The sequence below is a fragment of the Anser brachyrhynchus genome (genome assembly GCF_964034855.1).
Source record: "Anser brachyrhynchus genome assembly, chromosome: 11".
NCBI classification, from domain to species: Eukaryota; Metazoa; Chordata; class Aves; order Anseriformes; family Anatidae; genus Anser; species Anser brachyrhynchus.
In genome coordinates, this window is record NC_137706.1 from 17,315,952 (window position 1) to 17,321,951 (window position 6,000).

Here is a 6,000-nt window from a genome sequence, read left to right on the forward strand (position 1 = left end):
GTGACCAAAAATGAGCTAAAGCCAGACACACTAATTACTCTGCAGTAATTTTGTTTTCCTGTAGAGTTGACTGTTACCTCTTGCTCCTGGAAGGTAAATGCTTTTCCTATCACTTAAGTTTTGCATCTACTATATATTTTTTCAGTTTAGCTGCAGCTGGGCAGAATGTAATTTTTGTCCATTTATCCGATTTAGTACTTCTGTTGATGTAGAGGCAAGGGGTGAATTTTTCTACTGTGCACATTGCTGGCGTGGGCTGAGGAAGAGCACTTTTAGACAGGCCTAGGTCAACAAAACACATTCATCCATCACATCTGCCAGAATGGAAAGATAGTTGTCTCGATGCTCAGTCAATCCGAGACCTTTCTGCTGAGTCAACTGACAAGATTGCAGATCTTTGTGACAACGAGGACGCTTATCCGCTAGTAAGTGGACTGAAGACCACCTACGTGTCTGGCGGTGGCTCTCCAGCTCAGGAAGCTCCAAGCTGCTCTTGAACACCAGTGGGCTGCCCCTCGCAGTCATCTCCTCGCTACGGGCATCGCTACCAAAAACTAAACTGGAGTAAGATAAAATAAAAGGAAGGGATTCTGAGGTGATAATGGAGGAAGGTGTGAGAGCCAGTAGGAAGTACAGTAAAGAAACCCATGACAAGTCATGATAAATGGGTCGTTATAAAATTCATGTTTAGGCTGCACCAGTCTGGGGATAATGCCATTCGTCATGGCAACACTGGGGCACTAATGAGCCCTCATTGCATATTCATGGCTTTGGCGCCTCTCTTCTCTCTCTGCCTCCCTCCCACCCCGACCCAATGCCTGGTAAATATCTCCACCTCAAGCTGAAACTCGACTTAGGCTGCTTTTTTTTATTTGTTATGTTGCAGCAATTACACTGTAAAAGTGCTGCACAAGATTGATTGCTCTGATCTGTAGTTCAATTGTAAATTAGAATACACATCCCCCTGGGGACACACGGCCCCTATTTGTGATTAAGAAAAAAGCCCCATAATAGACTAATAGCTAAAGTTCTCTCTCTTTTACTTTCAGGCAATTAGCTTGATGAAATGGCCTCTTTTTGTGTACCCTGGAAGTGTAAACCGATATCATAATGAAGTATATGATGTTTATTCTATTATTTTCACCTTGCCATCTATGCAGGAATGCATAAATAATGGCTGCTTTGTCTAGTACATTTACTGATTCAGGAGTAAACTATGTCTTAAAGATGCAGCGTGTGATCCTGCAGCCTTATGTTAAGCTGAGCACCTTGACAAGTCCCTATAAAAACTGATGTTCTGCCTAAAGAAGTTGGAGACCATTTTTAGTCAGGTGATTAAATACTGTTCACAAGGCACTTATATTTATAAGGAACCTTAATTGGAAAGTCCTCCTAATAACCTTGTGAGAAAAATAAGGTGTTTCCATTTTACAGAAACAGAAACTGATGGGGAGATGCTGAGCACGTTACGTGAGCCCACACAGGACCTCAGTAAGCGCTTAAGAAATCCTAGCTCCTTGGGCATTTTTCAGGTGCTCAAATTCCCTTTCCTCTCTTGTAAAGTACTTTGAATGTTGTCCTGGATGGTTCACGGAGTGGCTCTGACCTTGGCGTGCCTCCAAGGTGTAAACCTCTGATGTCACGGTTGCCTTCATTCCCATGTGACATTCATGGCTACAGCTCTTTCACCTGACCCTGGGGTGGATATGGTCATGCCCACGTTCAATGCCGTGTGTTGGATGCTGGCTTCCCCAAGGCTCAATTTGAGCTGTCAGTCTGGAGGAGTTGTGTTGTGCAATGGTGTTAGAGCACAGTGCTGGTGTTCGTGCAGTTGAGCTCAAGATAAATATCTGGGAAGAAAACTGCCCTGTGATGGTAGCTCCGTGCATACCTCTTTTGGGACAAAAGGTGCTTCTCCAGTAGCATTTCCCCTTGGCCCAGGAGTGCCCTTTAAGTAAATTCTCCAGCTGACCCCACTTACCGTGCTCTGCAGCACGTGGCAATCTTGGAGCACGCAAAGTGAGTGCTCGTGTGCAGAGTTAACAAGGTGATGCAGCTAGCAGGCTTTCGGTCAACGGGAGCACACCAGAGCTCGTCCAAGTAAGCCTCTGACATGCGGTGACCTGGGGCCAGTCCCTGCTCTTCAGTGCACAGTGTAAACGTGCCTTTATTTACCTGTGTGCCAAGTGAAGTGCGGTCCCCAGGTCCCTCTCCGAGGAGTTAGGGGAAGCTCATAGAATGGCTGGGAAGGCATTTGAAATAGCCTGAAAAACCTGCATGAGGAAAATGCACTGGTTTATGTATAACCCCATCAGTTTCTCTCCAATGGAAATAATATCTCTGAGTTTAAATGTTATGTAAAAGAGGTTCTAGAGGGGAATATAACAGTCCGGAAATGTTTTGTTAAGAAATGCTACTGATGCAAACCTTTAAAGTGTAACGCTGTGCATGGCTACAATACCATATTCTGTTTAAACTTGTTCATCATTGTCTTCTTGCATGACAGCCCTGGCATTTAAAATATGTTAGGGGTGACACAATACTTTCACCTGGTGCAGACATATATCACTGGAAGGATGTTCTCATAAACAAAGTGCTGCAGGCTATGATCTTATCGTTCTCGTCTTCCTTCTTCTCCGCTCAATGACAAACACGTATTTCTCTTTGCTCCACTTTCTGGTCTAGAGCAGCCTGGTGCTGGAGCAACAGGTGGTGTTGCAAATAGGAAGGATGAGCATTGGTGGGGGCCTGGTGGGGGCAAGCAATGGGGGGCAGCAAGCATGCAACGTTTTCCAGTGCTTGGGCTGGTGAACCCATTCTACACGGTGCTGCAGCTTTATTGCACGAGCAAAAGTTTGCTCACGTGCATGCCTGCACATGCATGTTTTTTTTCTGAGACAGGCATAAAGCAAATTAGTGTGTTCACATGTAATTAGCTGACTATTAGTGTGGTTCAGCCAAGGCGATAGGCAGGCAGTAAACTTTGAGATAGCTTGCAGATAAAAGGACTGAGAGTGTTCTGGAGAAAGCTGGAGGTAATAGTTCAGAAAAAATCACGATAAACTGAGCCAGCATCTAAGGATGTTCCTGCCCTACACCGTTAACACTGCACAGTGTAGCTGTTGTTGTGTGCCCCCTACAAAACCTAGCCCCTCTTGGCATCCAGGGCTCCTTCATCTTGGATAGCCCACTTTTAAATTATTTAAGAGTTAATCATCATTTTTGTTTAAACACATTAGTCTGTGGACTAAAACTGTGTAAAATTCCCTGCCCATGCTTTCCATCCTTCTTGTGACAATGTATGAAAAAGGGACTAAGCCCTGTGGGGGCTAAAACACCTCCAGATATTTATCTAGGAGTGCAGATGATCAAGTCTAATAAAAAAAAAGAAAAGTTATCACTTACCGTACGTAAGCATCACACTTGGAAAGAAACCCTAAGTGTGTCTGAGTTCAAGTCTATGCAACCTCCATGAAAATGTGGGTATTTTAGTAAATCTTTGTGCTAATGAAAATGTTGTTATATTTTCCTCTCATTCTGTAGCTAGCAGAGAAGTACTTTTTTCTGTCCTTTGGGAGTTTTCAAGATTTCATTTTTCCAACTAATTCTCTGGCAAACCAATAAGTTTGGGGGGAAAAAAGTCACTGAATCATTTCCTTCAGTAATTTCAAAATATTTCATTTTTTGCTTTCATTTATGAATTAAAAATTTAAACCAAAGCATATTTCAAAGCAAATGTTAATTTTGAAAAGTATCTATTAGGGCACATTAAATGATTTTGATGCATCTTTAACATCTTTAACTCTTTTTCAGTTGGGAAGCCTCATGAAAACTGAATTGTTCCCTCCAAACCTTTTTGCCTGTTTGGCTTTATTCAATACAAGGTTTTCATGGGAAACCCTAGACATAATCCGTTTGTATCATCAACTCAGTATCTCAGGGTGGTTTTGTTTGGGATGGCTTCTGGAAAGGAACAGTAGAGAACTTTGTGCCCCTGCACAAAGCGTTTCCATTAACCTAAAAATATCTTAGGAGGTTTTGCACAGCTTGCCCACTTTCTTTGCTGGTGTGTAAGCTCGATAGCAAGTCTGTTAGGACTCCATCCTGGAAGAAAAATGCACACCTGATATACATCAGAGGAAATCTCTTCTGTTGTGCCAGAGGAAATACCTTCTGATGTGCCGAATAAGTGGAAGAACTAGCACTGTTGGAGTGGGTAAAGCTATACACGTTAAGTAACACATTGGTTTTGCAGACAAGGAATCCCTTTTTGGTGTACAATTAGCAACATTCAGTAAATAGTAATCCTTTAACCCCCTAACAAAATGACTGCTTCTAGTTTTAAGGCTCGTTTGTTTGAGGCTTATGTAGGCATTTGTCATGAACAATAGCTGGGGTAAATTCTGTACAGAAGAAATGTTGCATCATGGGTGCAAGACTGTTGATGTTTTGGTCATCAAAGGAGGGAAACCTGCTGTACATCTTGAGTGATGCTCGAGGGGAAAGCAGGATGTCGGAGGAGAGCTGGCAGCCAAGAGCTGGCTGCCAGAGATAAAGCCCAGGGACCGCATCAAGGTAAGGGCTCACGAGCTACTCAGCAGATGCTTTCTTTGCAGCTCTGCTGCCCTGCCTGCCCTCTTTACAAGGCCTGTCCTGTTCATTTTGCTCATCCCTGTTTGCAGAGTGATGAGAACCTGAGGTTTTGCACAGCCTTGCAGAGAGAGGAGCAAGCTTTCAAACAACCATCTGCCTCACTTTCAAGTAGCTGTGTTGAGTTAGACCCAAGGTCCAGCGAGCCTGTTATGCTATCTGGGGCAGAAACCCCTAGCAGATCTACAGAAAAATGTCAGAGAAAGTTGAACACAAAGTAGTTCTTCTCCTGATCTATTTTCCTTTTGGTGTTCTGTGTCAGAAAGTCCCACAACCTTACTGGGCTGCATAACAAATATAAAATTTTGTTGACTTCAAGCCTCTTTTGCTCCTTGTGTTAAAATGATGAGTAAACATTTTCCTCTTCAGAATGTTCTTCACAACATTTGTCATTTTATAAACCTCAGCCACCTTCTTTTCCAAGGGTTCTAAATTTAGCTATTTTTTTTAGTCACATGGAAGCAGATACATACAATTACCCACAAGACAACCACTATCAAACAAAACTCTTGTTACTGAAACTCTTCCAAAAAATAACTTATTTAAAATTATCCTAGCGGTGCAAATATCCGATGATCAGGCAGATCTGCAAAACCTGCCTAGAGCAAAATCATGCAATTAGAATCATGCTCATAGGTGTTGGAGTCTTAAAACATTAATAGATCATTTTAATGGAAGGAGTTATTAAAATCTGTATTTGATTTGCATTATTACAACACTGAATGCACTATGGAAAGCTGAGTTCATGAGAGAAGTAGAGCACAAAACAGATTCTTATTATGTGCCTTGGAACTTTAAAATAGACTGTGCTTTACAGTTCTGCCTGAATTTTCTTTAGTTTTATTACTCTTCTAAATTGATATGAACTCCTGTTTTTATCTTAGAAATAGGAAATGAGGAGGAGGATAAGCAAATGGCTTCAGATTGAAATAAAGCCTTGGAAAAGTAATTTGAACAGCAAAAAATCTTTCCCAAAGTGTTATTTTTTGTCACATGAGATGTGATGTTCTGATCATAACCGCAGCCAAAACTCCATTCAGTTGCAGGGTTTCTGTAGATTATTTAGGAAAAAAAAATGCCCGAAATGTGGAAACAATTATAAAGAAATTCATGACTCATTAGTAAGCATTCCTTAGTTTATTTGTTACAAGCAGACTAATTTCTGGATCCCTATATGATATCTTTTCTATTGGGCACTTACCCTCCCTGATGTGTTTATAAAATTCCCCATTTCATTAGCGTGCCATCGTCAGCAAACCTGATGCCCAAACATCTTCCATAATCCAGTAGAAAGCAGAGTTTGGCGTCAATAGAGTAATTCCCATCATTCCCAAAGACTTTGAAGTAAAC